Source organism: Kogia breviceps, chromosome 18 (assembly GCF_026419965.1).
Source record: "Kogia breviceps isolate mKogBre1 chromosome 18, mKogBre1 haplotype 1, whole genome shotgun sequence".
Classification (NCBI taxonomy): domain Eukaryota; kingdom Metazoa; phylum Chordata; class Mammalia; order Artiodactyla; family Physeteridae; genus Kogia; species Kogia breviceps.
Genome location: NC_081327.1, coordinates 56,625,529 through 56,641,865, shown reverse-complemented (window position 1 = coordinate 56,641,865; position 16,337 = coordinate 56,625,529). Strand labels below are relative to the sequence as shown.

General features: G+C 49.1%; 1 long non-coding RNA gene across 1 annotated transcript in view; it reads left to right on the top strand.

Annotated features, from left to right (window-relative positions):
• Window positions 1-511: 511 nt before the first annotated feature.
• The window catches only part of LOC136793011 (uncharacterized), a 26,208-nt gene continuing 10,382 nt past the window's right edge, over window positions 512-16,337 (top strand). Inside the window, exons 1-2 of the long non-coding RNA XR_010837696.1 lie at window positions 512-586; window positions 945-1,049. This is a non-coding gene — a long non-coding RNA (uncharacterized lncRNA). The remainder of the gene's footprint in view (window positions 587-944; window positions 1,050-16,337) is intronic.

Sequence of the window (16,337 nt, the reverse complement as noted above, 5' to 3'; positions counted from 1 at the left end):
GGGTGCAGGAAGTCACAAGCCCTCTGCATGTTTAGACTGCCGACTCCACCAATCCAGAAAATTAAACACAACTCCTGGGCCCTACCCTCCGGGGAGCCTGATGCAGCTGGCCTGGGGCGAGAGGCCAGGGTCTTGAGAGGCTCCTGGGCTGACCGCAGCTCAGCCAGGCTGGGGGACGTCATTCTGGGTGGTTTCATCAAGAGGTCTGATGAAACCCAACAGGCAGCCGGCGGCCCCACACCCAGGCGGTGCTCCCTCCGGGACACGAGCCAGCCCCCATGGGACGTGCGGATGGGAAACCTCCTCTCATTCCCGGGTGACCCCTGATGACACCTGTGAGCCGGGCTGCAGGGTAGACGTCAACCGCCTTCGCCTGGAGCCCGCTCCTTGTCCCGTTGCCACAGCAACAGCAGACACAATGGTTTCCGTGGAGTTCGGGTCTATAAATAATGTCTAGATCAGTCGTTGGGGTGGGAACCGGTGGACTCCGCAGGGTGGTTCGCGGTGACCAGCAGGCCAGGCCACTGTCCACCGGAAGCGTGGCCCTCGGGGAAGCGAGGGCCGTCTTAAACCTGACTGTCCAGCGGTAAGGGCGGTCTCCTCCGATTCTGCAGCCATTTCTGCTTCAGAGAAGTAGCTGGGAGTGTTCCACCTCTGTGAATCTGACATGCGTGCACCCAGCTGGCTATGCTGGGCCAGGGCGGGGCAGGCAGGTGGGCTCCGAGTCCCTTCTGGGGACTCGGAGACCGAGGAGGGTGCGGAGGGGCTGTTTCTGTGCCGGCGAGGACGCTGCCTATTTCATGTCTTGGTCTTGCTGGGTCAGCTCTGGCCGGACGGAAGGGCTGGGGTCTGAGGATCCGGACCCCAGTCTATCTGGCCCCCCTGGTGCAGGCAGCGATTCTGTCCGCGTCCTAAGGATAGCTTTTTGTGTTTTTTAATATCAGTGTTTCCAGGGAAGGTTCACATTCCCAATCCAAGGGTGAAGGAGGTGATCTGTGGTGAAGTCATTTGAAAATCAAGCCGACGGATGCTGTTGCTCTCTGATGAGGGTGAGTGCTCTGGTGGGAGGCCCGCAGGGCCCCTGGCACGTGGTGCACTGCATGGTGTCAGGAGAAGGGCTGGGCATTGCTCTGACACATGGCGGGTGGGCATGGGAGTGGGGCAGCTCCTTCGGAAGGCAGTGAAATGACGGCTCTCAGCACCGACAGGGCGGGTCCCTCCGCACGGCCGTCCTGCCTCTAGGGGTTCTTTCTGACCAACGCCTGGCTTGTGTGCGCCGAGGCATATTGCACAGGGGTGCGAGGAGCCGTGTGCGTGCGGCTGTGTTTACTATAGTACACGCGGGGACTGACGTCTGCCGGGGTGGTGGCTGGATGCGTATAGCTTGACACCCACATACCAACAACAAGCACACAGTCAGACAAAAAGAAGCGCTGGGTTGTCTGAGCCGATGCACAACAGTCTCTAGGATAAACTGATGAAAAAGAGCAAGATGTATAGCTGCTCCTGCTTCTGTAAGAAATGTATGATGCACTGCAAACATGCACGTACATGTGTGCACACATGTACATGGGATACACATACATACACATATCTATGCATGAACGGATGTGGATAGAGACTATTTCTGAAAACATACACAAGAACCAGATGACTTTGCTTAGCTCTGTGAAGGCGGGTCTGGCGCCCTGAAGAGGTAGGCTGGAGGGAGACTTACTTTCATTGCACACTTTTCTGTAGGGTCTGGGTTTGGTTTCATCATCTGCATACACTAATTTCTCAGTTAAAAACAGATGAGCGGACTCACGCCCTGGAGCCCGCATGCCACAGCTGGAGAGCAGGGAGCCTGCGCGCCGCAACGAAGACCCAAAGCAGCCAAAACACAGATACACACGGAGGAAAAGGAAGGCAGAGAGAGGAAATAAGGCAGGAGGAGGGGAGAGAGCCAGGAATGGACGCTGGAACCTCCTCTTCTTCGAACCCTAGCGCTGCCAAGGTCCGAGGACGCAGGGACACGGCCAGAGGCAATGGAAAGGCAAACCAGATTCCGGAGTGTTCTGTCCAACGCTGCACCAACTCCTGGGAAACCCGTGAATTTGTTTTCCCCGACCCAAACGACGGCAGGGGTTTCAAATTCTCCGAGAAGCAGCCCTCAGGGGGTAGCTTCACTGACACTCAGCCCAGCTGCTGTCCACCTCGTGGGCAACTGAGAAAAGGGGGGGGAATGCATGAGAAGGAGCTGGGAAATAAGTTCTTCACATTTCCAGATGAACCCAAATCTCATGCAATTGGGCCTCAAGACTCGTACCTCCAGAGGGTCGCTGTGCTCATGGTGGGGGGAGGCTGGCACCGGTGGTGAAGGTCAAAGGGCGTCCCCCCTTAAACACAGTGGTGGCCTGGGTGTGACATAGAGTCTCAAACAAACAAAAATGTTTTTTTGTCTCAAGGGAAGAAGATGGCTCTGCGGGCTGGGGAGTGTGGGAGTTGGTGTGGTGACTTTGACCTCGTGAATATAAGAACTCGATGCTGTCAGCTACTGTGTCTGGCTCAGCAGGTGGGGTGACCTTGACTTGGGAGCCTGTGTTAGGAGGGGTGTAAGCAGGTGTTGAGCGTTTCCCCACCGTTGACTCGAGCAGTTTCTCAAACACCAAGATCATGTCTGGAAAACGCAGGCACTGGGCACCCCAAGGCATATGTACGAAAGAAGGTGTGTTAAAAGTATGGGAAGAAACTAGTATCATTTCAACTTCAATTCACCTCACCCTTTTAAAATTTCTCTTTGGTGTTTGATGATGTGCGTTAAATGGCCGCAGCTGAGTACAGATGCAGACTTTATACATAATCATAATAATACCTAGCTGGGACTTCCCTGCTGGCCCAGTGGTAAAGAATCCACCTTCCAATGCAGGGGACGCGGGTTCGATCCCTGGTCAGGGAACTAACATCCCACATGCCGAGGGGCAACTAAGCCCGCGCGCCGCAACAACTGCGCCCGTGCGCCTCAAGGAGAGAGTCCGTGTGCTGCAAACCACAGACCCCACGCGCTCTGGAGCCTGTGTGCCACAACTAGAGAGAGCAAACCCTGCACACGGCAACTAGAGAGAAGCTGGAGCGCCACAATGAAAGATCCCACAGGCCGCAACTAAGACCCGACACAGCCAAAAAAAAAAAAAAAAAAAGAGAGGAAATAAATATTTAAAAATAAATAAATAAAAAGGAAGCACTTAACTTAACCTTTGATTTAAAAATAATGCTAATAATAGCTAGCCCGCGTACTGCACGTGGGCCACAGCCCTGGTCCAAGCTCTTTACGGGTATTCATTCATTTACCCCTCGCAGCTCTGCGAGGTACTGTTACCTCCTGCTATGGATTGAACTGTGTCCCCGCCACTAGATTCCCAAGTTGATGTCCTGACCGCAAGCATGGCTGCATTTGGAACAAGGCGGTAATAAAGAGGAAATGAGGTCCTAAGGGTGGGGCCCTGGTCTCGCCGGATTAGTGAGATCCCGTGGGATTAGCTGGCCTCTCTCCCCTCCGTGTGAGGACACGGAGAGAGGGCGGCAGTGTTCAAGCCGGAAGGAGAGTCTTCTGCAGACACGGAATCACTAGAACCTTGACCTTGGGCCTCTGGCTTCCAGACGGTAAGACAATGTCCGTGGCTTAAACCACTGAGTCTGTGCCCATCTGTTGAGGCCCCTGCAGAAAACTACCCCCCGCCTCACACAGGTGAGGAGGGGGAGGTGTGGGGAAGTTAAGGAGTCTGGACAAGGCAGCTCGGCCAGGAGGTGGGACCAGGGCTTGAATCCAGGCGTTTGGCTGCAAAGCCCAGGCCTTTCATTACATATGTTAGGCCACGCTCTTTTTTTTTTTTTTAACTTGTATTGGAATATGTTTGAAAAAGTCTGGAAACTACCAGATTAGAAGGAAAGGGTGAGAGTATGGCAGAGAGGACAACAGCCCCCAACGATCTCCGTGTCCTAATCCTCAGAAGCCGTATTTACCTTACTTGGCAGAAGAAACTTTGCAGATGTGATTAAGTTAAGGAGGCTGAGAGGAGGGGATTACTCTGGAGTATCCAAGTGGGCCCTACGTGCAATGCCAGTGTCCTTACAGGAGGGAGGCAGGAGGTCAGAGAGGAGAGGAGATGCTGGGCCCCTGGCCTTGGAGACAGAGGAGGAGCCGCGAGCCAGGGATGCAGCACCTCTGGAGGCTGGAAGAAGCAAGAGGACAGGTTTGCTTCCAGAGCCTCCAGAAGGAATGTAGCCTGCAGACCATTTTAGACTTCTGACCTCAGAGGACACACTTGTGCTCTTTCAAGGCACCAAGTTCGTGGTGATGTGTGACCACAGCAGTGGGAAATCATACAGAGGAAAACACTGCAGATTTTGGGGGTAAACAGCCCAAGGAGACGATACGGCTGGGGAGATGAGATGCAGCGGCGATGCTGTGTGACTTCCGATATCGGTCCCGAGAGAGCCTGCCGCGCCCACTCTCACCCTCTGGAGGCCGCCAAGATGCCCAACCTGTCCACCGAGGATGAGGCCACGTAGAGCAGAGAAGAGCCATGCCAGCTGCACTCACACTTGGCCCCAGCCGCGGAACAGCCCTGCTCCGCACCCTGCCATGCCTGGAACCACAGAGCTGGAACCACAGAGCTACGCCTGGGCTCAGACCCACCCACATTCCTGAGCCAGCTCTGTCCTTGGGCAGAACCTCTTCTGGGGACCAGCAGCTCCGTGGCGGGCTCGGCTCCTGCCGGTGGAGCACTGCGCCTCTCACCTGTCATGCTCCCTGTTGCTCTGTTTGTAGCCTGGGCTCTTAGATTTTAATTCTCAATGACTGGACGTCACCTTGCTGAACTCTTTTTTCATTTCTAGTAACTTTTTCTGCAGATTCTAGTTTTTCAATGTAGTCATATTATCTGAGAGGCAATGATAGTTTTGTTTCTTCCCTTCCAACGCTGATAAATATTACTTTTCCTATTTTCCTATGCTGGTAGCTCCTCCAATACGATGTTAAACAGAAGCAAAGAGACACCCATCCTTGCCTTGTTCCTGATTTTAAAGACACTATTTTGGACTTCCCTGGTGGTGCAGTGGTTAAGAATCCACCTGCCAAGGCAGGGGACACGGGTTCAAGACCCGGTCCGGGAAGATCTCACATGCCGCGGAGCAACCAAGCCCGTGCGTCACAACTACTCAGCCTGTGTTCTAGAGCCCACGAGTCACAACTGCTGAGCCTGTGAGCCACAACTACTGAAGCCCGCGTGCCTAGGGCCCGTGCTCCACAACAAGAAAAGCCACCACAATGAGAAGCCCGCGCACTGCAACGAAGAGTAGCCCCCCTGCTCGCCCCAACTAGAGAAAGCCCGCGCACAGCAATAAAGACCCAACAAAGCCAAAAATAAATAAATTTTTAAAAAATGTAAAAAAAAAACCCCCACTATTTTGTGCACCATTAAGAATTATATGTACTGTAGCATTTTGGTAGATAGGCTTAAGATATTAAGAAAATTTAATTTTGTTCTTTTTAAAAAATTTATTTAATTTTTCGCTGCTTTGGGTCTTTGTTGCTGTGCATGGGCTTTCTCTAGCTGTGGCGAGAGGGGGCTACTCTTTGTTGCGGTGCGCGGGCTTCTCACTGTAGTGGCTTCTGCTGTTGTGGAGCACAGGTTCTAGGCGTGCTGGCTTCAGTAGCTGTGGCACACGGGCCTAGCTGCTCCGCAGCATGTGGGATCTTCCAGCACCAGGGCTCGAACTCATGTCCCCTGCACTGGCAGGCGGATTCCTAACCACTGCATCACCAGGGAAGCCCTTAATTTTGCTCTTAATCTTTCAAGACTTCTTAAAATAAAAGGATGCTAAGTTTTAGCCATTGCTCTTTCTGCATCTGTGTGAATGATGGAATGGTTTTTCTCCTTTGACCTGTTAATGTGATGAATGACATTTATAGAATCTCTAATGTTATATCACTCCTGTATTCCTGGCATAAATTTACATTTATCATAATACATTATTTTTTTATATATTGAAGATTGGGTTTGCTAATATTATGTGTAAGATTTTAGGGTCTATTTTTATGGGTGATTTTGACCTATAACTTTCTGTTCTCACAATACCCTTGTCAGGTTTCACATCAAGATTATACTGGCGTTAGAGAATGAGTCTGGAACTATTCCTTCTTTTTGTATTTCTTGGAAGAGTTTTGTGAGACTAGAATGATAGACTTTAAATATTTGGTAGAACTCTTCTGTAAAACTCCCTGGGACTGGTGTTTTCTTTGTGGGAAGATTTTAAATTACTGTTCAGTTTCATTATTGGTTATAGAACTGTTCAGACTTTCTATTTCTTTGGGGGCCAGTTTTACTCAATTACATTTTTTTCTAAGAATTTTCCTGTTTCTATGCCACTCCTTGAATTGGAAAAATCCTTACCTGGCTACCTCGAGGTTTCTACCTTCTAAATCCTAGGCAGATCACTCTGAATTTGCCCTCATCTCTTTGAAATTCCAGACTTCTCCTATGTTGGCATCTGTATCGGTACTGTTTGGGCTGCAGGTGGCAGAACATGTGACCAAAAATGGCTTAAACGGCCAAGTACTTTTACCAACGCTCGTGAGCAGCGCAAAGGCAGGCAGTTCCAGGGCTGGTCCAGGGGAACAATGATGTCACTGGGGACCCAAACTACGCCCGCTCCCCCCACCCGCAGCACGTTGGCCTGCGTTTCACATGACCACTGCTGTAGTGCCAGGCATCTGTGTGTGGATGTGAACGCTCCCAGGAATAGGGACAGCTCATACTTTGCATCACTTAAAAAAAAAAAATTTAACTACAGTTGAGTTACAATACTGTGTGAGTTTCAGGTATACGGCTTCAGATTCTTTTCCATTATAGGTTATTACAAGATACTAATATAGTTCTCTGTGCTAGGCAGTAAATCCTTATTGTTTATCTGTTTTATACATACAGTAGCGTGTATCTTTTAATCCCAAACTCCTAACTCATGCCTCTCTTCTCCTTTCCCCTTTGGCAACCATAAGTTTGTTTCCTATGTCTTTGAGTCTGCTTCCGTTTTTTTTTTTTTTTTAAGAAGATGTTGCGGGGCTTCCCTGGTGGCGCAGTGGTTGAGAATCCGCCTGCCGATGCAGGAGACACGGGTTCGTGCCCTGGTCCGGGAAGATCCCACGTGCCGCGGAGCAACTAAGCCCGTGAGCCATGGCCGCTGAGCCTGCGCGTCCGGAGCCTGTGCTCCGCAACGGGAGAGGCCACAACAGTGAGAGGCCCGCATACCACAAAAAAAAAAAAAAAAAAAAAAAAAAAAAAAAAAAGAAGAAGATGTTGTGGGAAGGAGTTTTATTAATTAATTAATTAATTATTGCTGTGTTGGGTCTTCGTTTCTGTGCGAGGGCTTTCTCCAGTTGTGGCAAGCGGGGGCCACTCTTCATCGCGGTGCGCGGGCCTCTCACTATCGCGGCCTCTCTTGTTGTGGAGCACAGGCTCCAGATGCGCAGGCTCAGTAGTTGTGGCTCACAGGCCCAGTTGCTCCGCGGCATGTGGGATCTTCCCAGACCAGGGCTCGAACCCGTGTCCCCTGCATTAGCAGGCAGATTCTCAACCACTGCGCGACTGGGGAAGCCCCTGCTTCAGTTTTGTAAATAAGTTGATTTGTATTATTTTTAGATTCCACATATAAGTGATAGCATATAATATTTGTCTTTCTCTGTCTGACGTACTTAGTATGATAATCTCTAGGTCCATCCATGTTGCTGCAAATGGCATGATTTCATTTTTTATGACTGAGTAGTATTCCAGTGTGTGTGTGTGTGTGTGTGTGTGTGTGTGTGTGTGTGTGTGTGTGTGTGTGTTTATACCACATCTTCTTTATCCATTCATTTGTTGATGGCCATTTAGGTTGCTTCCAAGTCTCGGTTACTGTAAATAGTGCTGCAATGAACACTGGGGTGCATGTGTCTCTCTAAAGTAGAGTTTTCTCCGGATATATGCCCAGGAGTGGAATTGCAGGATCATATGGTAGCTCTATTTTTAGTTTTTAAAGGAATCTTCATACTGTTCTCCATAGTCGCTGCACCAATTTACATTCCCACCAACAGTGTAGGAGGGTTCTCCTTTCTCCACACCATTTCCAGCATTTATTACTTGTAGACTTTTTGATGATGGCCATTCTGACCAGTGAGAGGTGATATCTCATTGCAGTTTTGTTTTTCTCTAATAATCAGCGATGTTGAGCATCTTTTCACGTGCCTGTTGGCCATCTGTAATATCTTCTCTGGAGAAATGTCTATTTAGGTCTTCATTTTTGGATTAAGTCTTGCATTACTTCTTACTGGGGAGGAACGCTTTCCCAGAAGTACACCCCACACACCTAACAGACCTTCCCCCAGGTCCTGTCGGCTGTGCTGGGCTGCAGGGAAATTCTGGGGCAGTGAGGATGTGGAGTTTTCAACCTCTGTAGTGGGTGGCAGCCTTGCAGGAGTGGGCAGGGCTGGAGTGCAGAAAACCACGTCAGCTCCAGCACCTTAGGGTTTAAGCTCTGATAGTCCGATCTGACCCCCTCCTGATCTCTCTGGCCTGTTGCCACCCAGGCCAGCTTGACAGAAAGTACTAGAACCTGTGGTGTGCTTGTTAATGTTAATAGCAGGCTCTCGGGTTGGGGGAAGCCCTGATTTGAAGGTTTGATTTCCAGGGTGTAAATACTCCCATTTTGGTTGATTTCAAGCTATCAACATGACATCATTGACTACAGAGCTGGGAAGAGACTTGCAAGGCAGGCTCTTGTGAGCCAGCTCCCATGCAGCCCAGAGCTGAACCCACTAAATCCTGTTAATTAAGGCATCAAGGGACTTCCTTTGTGCCGCAGTGGTGAAGAATCCACCTGCCAATGCAGGTAACACGGGTTCGAGCCCTGGTCTGGGAAGATCCCACATGCCGCGGAGTAACTAAGCCTGTGCGCCACAACTACTGAGCCCGCATGCCACAACTACTGAAGCCCACGTGCCTAGAGCCTGTTCTCTGCAACAAGAGAAGGCACCACAAGGAGAAGCTCGTGCACCACAACAAAGACCCAACGCAGCTAAGTTAATTAATTAATTTAAAATAAAGGCATCAAAAGGGCTGGCTGAGATGATGGAGAGAGGGTTGATGTACAAACACTATCCTGATTCCTCACGACCATCTGCTTCCATAGTGAGGAAACTGAAATTCAGAGAGGCTAAGGCACACAGTGACTTATGTGGAATCAGAATCCAAATCCAGCCTTGTCTTGTTCATGTCCTTTCATTCAAAACAAGGCCCAGATGCAGAATAGATTCCATTAGCTCTCATTCTGTACCTACGATGTGCCAGGGGCTGGCTGGTGCCCTAAAAGTGGAGCATTACTCATAACGCCAAAAAGTGGGAAAAAACCAAATTGTCCATCAATGGAAAAATGAATAAGTAAACTGTGGTCCATCCAAACAGTGGAAAATTATTTCTCCATCAAAAGGAATGTAGCCCTGCTACATGCTACAGTATAGATGAGCCTCGAAAACATCATGCTAAGTGCAAGAAGTTACTCACAGAGGACCACGTTATATAATTCTACTTATGTGAATGTCCAGCATGGGCAAATCTACAGTGACAGCGTTGCCAGGGCCTGAAGGGAGGATGGAATGGGGAGTGATAGCTAACGGGTAGGGGCTTCTTTTGGGGGCTGATAAAAATGTTCTGGAACTAGGTAGTGATGAGGGTTGCCTAACTCTGTGGATATCCTACAAAGCACTGAACTGTAAAACAAAACAATAACAACAACAACAAAAGTGGAGAATTAATTGAAAAGGGATTTGCTTTGCTCTCCTCTCCCCCAGGCTGAGGCCTTCGTATAAACGTCTCATCATCGTTGAGCAGGACTTTTCAGGTCCCCATGTACTGTGCTAAGTGAGCATTTTATATGCATCTTTCTTATTAAGTACTCCCAACCACCCGATAACGGGGTCATATTATTAACCTATATTACAGATGAGGAAACTGAGGCTCAGAGAGCAATTAAGCAACTGGCCGAGAGCACACAGTCAGTTGACAGCAGAGCCAGTACGTGGATGCAGGTCCGTCTGACCCCAAAGCACGTGCTCTAAACCCTCCACTGTGAAGTGAGGTCCAGGTCACTGGAGGCTTCCTTTTCCTCCCTCCAGGATGCAAGGTCAGGTGACTCTGCAGCTCGTAGGGCTACTTAGCCTAGAAGCTTCTGTCTTCCAGTCCCCGCCCTCCCTCAGCCCGTAAGACCTGGGGCTGGGAGGGCAGGCAGCCCTGCGCTAAGGCAACAGGGTCCCTGTGCTTGTGCCTCGACCTCCCCACCTCACTGCTCGGTTCTGTGGCTGCACAGCTGTGTGACACACAAAAGCCCCTTGCATCTCTCAGCCTCATTCTGTTTACCTTGAAAATGGAGGGGCCCTGAAAATCTGGGGTCCTCGGCAGGGGCAGGGCTGCCTCCTGGGGGGGTTCTGAAGATTTGCAGGCATTCCACGAGTGGGACAGTCCCCCCAAATGAAGAATTCCTCCAATCCCTCCACTTTGCGATGTCCCACCAGACCTTCATGTAAATGAAAAGGCCTCTTGTAATTTACGGGTCTAGAACCAGCTCTGTTTTCTGTTTATGTGTCTTTAGCAGAGCTGGAATATACATTGGAAGCTCTCGGAAGACAACTATAATATCATGTGGTCAAGGGCAGAAGGTCATCTCCTCTGCTCAGAGCTTGACCAAAAGTTGTTCACCATTTTGGAAAAGCCCATCACCAGCAGCGATGCCTTCACGGTGTCTGAGCGTCCACGTGATGCACCTGTGTCCCCGTGATTCCCTCTGTGCGCCAAGCATCCCTCACTTCACTGTGTCATCCAGGATGCTCAGACCGGAGCATTTACCTTCTGAAATCCACACTGTTTTATTTTAAATGACTTCTCCTTTATGTCGCAGTTAGGGCACTTTTTATATATATATATATATATTGCAATTAGTATGTAGGTAGGTTACAATTTCTACGAATTTCATTTCAGAATAAGAAAAGGAGCGTTACAAAATATTTGTTATCTTCTTTAAAAGGTATTAATTAGGGCTGATAGAGATCTGGGAACCACTGAGCTACATCATTTCTGCAGATCCCTTCCAGATTTTAAATAATTAAACCTGACCTCCGAAAACCTTTTCCATAATCCTAATGAAACCAAGTGCACAATGCCTGTAAAATAATCCCCAAAGCGTCATTGCACCACCGTGGCCCAAGTGCAGCCAGCCGCTGATTTCAACAAGCTGGGCCTGTGGACTCTTAAGAGGCTGCCTTCTGACCCTGGTAGAAAAACCACCTGGCTTGTAACATAACACTTGCCTTGTTTATTTCCTTTTCACCTCAAAAAAAAAAAAAGAGAAAAGTGGACACCCCAAACAAAAAATCTTCCTTATGCCATCTCTTTGTGTTTTGACAAGTTCAGTGCTTACCTAGAACGTTTTACTGAAGGGGAGAAAATCAGTGGAGCTCTGAGGAAGTCTACGGTAACAAATTTTGATGTGCTTGAGTGAGGTGACGCCATGTGACATTCCTTCCTGTGAATTATTTCTCCCAGGCTTACCTTCCCTCATCTTCCTGAACTTATTATATTTTAACGGCAGCTAGCGGAACGGCTGGGGCACTGCCTTCCCCATCTGCGTGGAACAGAATGTTCAAAACGGTCGGAATCAGGGATGCTGCGTGGAACTGGCAGATGTGCCAGGGAGTGAAAAACGGCAAAAAAAAAAAAAAAAAAAAAAAAAGAGCAGAATCACGCAAAGCCCGAGAGGGAACAGACTGCAGTGAGGGCTGTTCTGCATTGAACAGTGCCCCGCAAAGAGTCACATCCCCCCCAAACCTCAGAACATGCCCTTACGTGTAAAGAACAGGGTCTTCGCAGGTATACGGGGAGGTTATGAGGAGGTCATCTAGCATTAGGGTGGGCCTTGTTCTTGTAAAGAAAGGACAGGACCCAGAGACACACAGAGGGGAAGGCCAGGTGACCACGGAGGCAGAGGCTGGAGTGATGTACCCCGGGAAGAGGCAGGAAGGACCTGCCTCTGGAGCCTCCCGAGGGAGCACGCCCCTGCCCACACCTTGATTTCAGACTTCCGGCTTCTGGGATGGTGAGAGAATACGTTTCTATTGTCTTAAGCCCTCCAGCTTGTGGCAGTTTGTTATGGCAGCCCCAGGGCTTATGAAGGAAAACCTGAGAAGGTAAGTGTAAGGGACTGAATGTCTGTGTCCTGCGCAAAATTCGTATGTTGAAACTCTACCCCTAACATGATGGTATTAGGAGGTGGAGCCTTTGGGAGGCGATTAGGATTCGTGGAGGGCTCGGGGTGGAGCCCCAATGAATGGGATCAGGGTCGTTCTAGGGAGCTGGCTGCCTGGGCTCTGCTCTCTGCCACGTGAGGATACAATAAGAAGTTGGCAGCCCACGACCCAGAAGAGGGCTCTCACCAGAAGCCGACCATGCTGCACCCTGATCTCGGACTCCAGCCTCCAGAGCTGTGAGAAATACATTTCTGCTATCTGCAAGCCCCATCGCCCCCTAGTTCATGGTGTTTTGTTATAGCATCTTGAGCTAAGACAGTAAGTGAGCTGGTCCCCATCCCTTCCCACATAACCCCCATCCCCACCATGCAGCCATCAGTTGCAAAATTGATTTTATAATCAGTGGTGTGTGGGATGAAGGACTTGCCTGTCTCCTGTCTGGAAGACAGCTGGGTGGCTTATACTCTCTGAGCCCTGGGTATCATTTTAGCCCCAGTGGACTGAGCCACTTCCTTCTACCCTCTGAAGATCCTGGCATTTATTGAGTTCTTACTATGATCCTGGAACTATTCAAGTGGAAAACATCAGTGTAAACATTCTATATATTCTATTGATAATTCTATTAATAAATAGAATATGTATATTCCATATTTTATCCTCAAAACAATTATATTTCATTGAATATTAGACACTACTAGTTGTAAGATAGACCATTATGTTATACACTATTAAGAATGAAAAAAAAAGGGAAGTCCCTGGCAGTCCAGTGGTTAGGACTCCACACTTCCACTGCAGGGGGCACGGGTTCCATCCCTGGTCAGGGAACTAAGATCCTGCAAGCTGTGCAGTGCAGCCAAAAAAAAAAAAAAAAAAAAAGAATGAAAAAAAACTGTCATTACTTGTAAACACATCCCAACGTGTGACTCTTAGAATCAATGAAATATAGTTTTATCATCACCCCTATTTTACGGGTAAGAAAATTGAGGCTAACATCACATCGCTATGAAAGGGTAGAACTGAGATAAAATCCTCTGAAAGCTTGCTTGGGGCCTGAGCTCTTAATCAGTGTACACACTGCCTTCTCTCATTAGGAATACTGCTTCGAGTGTTTTAGGCCAACACTGCTGGTTATCACCCAATACCCATTCTCCCCTTTCTTTCTTCAGCAATACAACCCTTGAGTTTCAGTGGGCACATGGTTGCTGGCTAGAAACTACATTTCCCAGCAACCCTTGCAGCTAGATATGGCCATGTGACTAAGTTCTGGCCAATGGGATGTAAGCAGAAGAGAGGGCTAACACTTCTGGGCCAGTCCTTACAAGGAGGAAGCGGCACCCTGCGTCTTCTCTTCCCTTGTTGCCCTGGCTGGAATGTACATGTGCTGGCAGGAGCTGGAGCAGCCAGATCTTATATTTATAAGAGCAGCTAGAATTGCCACATGGGCCTTATTTGCTTAATCTTGGGCAACTGTGACAGAGAAAAAGAAACTCCTATTTTATTTAAACCACTGTTGTTTTGCCCTTTGTTACAGTAGCCAAGATGTAATCCTAATTAAAACACACTATTACATGCCAGATACTGCCCTGTAGGCTCAGTTCCTCCCCTCCAAGAGTACAGGCTCATTCAGTGAGAATGCATATAAAACACCCAATGCAATGCTGGGCAAAGAATATTAGTTCCTCACACAGACAAGGGTAACTCAGGCATTAGTTGCCTGCATATCTTGACATTCTCCTGTCTTCTCCAAATCCTACCCATGCATGGCAGGAAAAACAACATGAACGTTATTTTTCTGGGTTCCTGTTCCCAACTCCCCGTCACCTCTGCCTTAACAAATCAAACATTTTCTTCATGGGTAGAGCAATTCACAGGTCAGCCTGGACCTGCCTTTACAGGCTAGTACAGTTCCTCTTTCATCGAACAGCTCCATCCCCATTTTCCTTGCTGGGGTCCTGACCAGGTTTGCCTATCTCTGTCCCCACTCTTCACCAGGCCAGACCACGACTCACGGTCCAGCCTAACCAGACAGAATTTTCCACCTCTTTGGCTACAAGAAGTGGTTTAGAGATGAGACTCACCCATGCCGAACTGATCTGCACCTTTACTAAGAACTGATGATGTGGATGCTGGGAGAATGAAGATCTATCTCCACAACAAACATTTGCAGCTGTAGTGATCACAAAATCTATTGCAGTTGCTAAGGCTGTATAACAAATTACCCCAAAGCCTAGGGACAGAAATCAGACATAGACTATGCTTACAGAGTCTGTGGACCGGGCCAAGACAAGGGCACGGTGTGGATAACCTTTCTGCTCTACACTGTCTGGGGCCTCAGCTGGAAGACTCCACAGCTGGAGGTTGATGCTGGCTGTCAGCAAAGGGCCTCTGTTCCTCTCCATGTGGGCCATCTCTCTGCACAGACCAGCTTGGGCTTCCTTATAGCATGGTTGCTGGCTTCCAAGCGTCCAGAAAGAGAACAGGCCAGGCAGCAGCTGTATGCCTTTTTAAGACCTAGTCTTGGAAGTTACCTAACATCATTTCTACAATTTTCTAGTTGTTGAGGTGGTTACAAAGGGCATTCAAGGTCAAGAGGAAAGAACATAAACCCTCCCTATCTTTTAATAAAAATTTATTTATTTTATTTATTTATTTTTGGCTGCGTTGGGTCTTCGTTGCTCCGCGCGGGCTTTCTCTAGTTGTGGTGAGTGGGGGCTACTCCTTGTTGTGGTGCACGGGCTTGTCATTGCAGTGGCTTCTCTTGTTGCGGAGCACGGCCTCTAGAGCGCAGGCTCAGTAGTTGTGGCTCGCGGGCTCTAGAACGCAGGCTTAGTAGTTGTCGTGCATGGGCTTAGTTGCTCCGCGGCATGTGGGATCTTCCTGGACCAGGATTCGAACCCGTGTCCCCTGCATTGGCAGGTGGATTCTTAACCACTGCGCCACCAGGGAAGCCCAAACCCTCCCTTTTGATGGGAGTATGTCGACATTACATTTTAGAAGAGCATGTGGGATGGGACATATGTAGATATGGCCAAATTTGGAATATACAACCTGACACAGAAACCCAGAGCTACCATCACCCTTCGTCAAACAAATGAGGGTATCTACAAAACGAGGCCAACACAGAGAAGAAAGCAGAACAAAGAGAAGGAAAGACACCATCTGAGCCCCTGGATGCAGCTGTACCCGAAGCTAGGCACAACTATAGATTCTGTTTTCCACTTAGTGAACCAATAAATATTATTTCTACTTTCGAGATTTGGGTTGAATATCTGTCATTTGCAGCGAAAAGAGTCCTGAGTAACATACAAGGTCACTAAGATGCTCGGGGAAGCCAGGACTCCAGCGGTTAGCAGCACGAAGCACTAGCTGGTGCTCTGAAATGACATGTTTTCCTCCGTTCTTGGCTAACCAGAATCCCGAGGCCAGCATCCCCAGTATGATTTGCCACTTTTGAAGGCAAGAACTGATGACAGTGAGTTTTTTGTGTGGCTTGGTTTTAAGCAGCCAGAATGTTCCCTTCTGCCACGAGGACAGTACAGGGTAGCATTTGGGAAGTGCTACAAAAACGACCCAGATCAAGGTGAGAGGCAGCACACGGGAGAGCGACCCTGTGGCCTGGAACATTCCTCCAGCCTGGGGCCCAGAGGGAGATGCCGGGCCTTGGAACGAGAATGGCAGCCGTCACCTCTAGGATCTATTGTGCCCGAGACTTCGGCATTTGCACACTCTACCCCTCATCTTTACGGCAGCCTCGCTGGGGAGGTCTTATCTTCACGTTCGTTACAAAGGAGGAAACTGATGTGGAGACAAGCTAGGCAACTTGCTCAAGATCCACACCGGGAAGTTGTGAAGGCAGCGTGGTTTTCTGACTGCACAGCCCGAATTCTTTCACAGGCCCAGTTAGTGGGCTGGGAGGAACACGGGGGGGGGGGGGGGGCGGCAGTGGCCTTCCAGGTGAGGTGATAATGGGTGGGGAGGGGGTAGGGATGGGTGAGATGTCTGGTGTGTCCGGAGCCCGAAGGGGGAG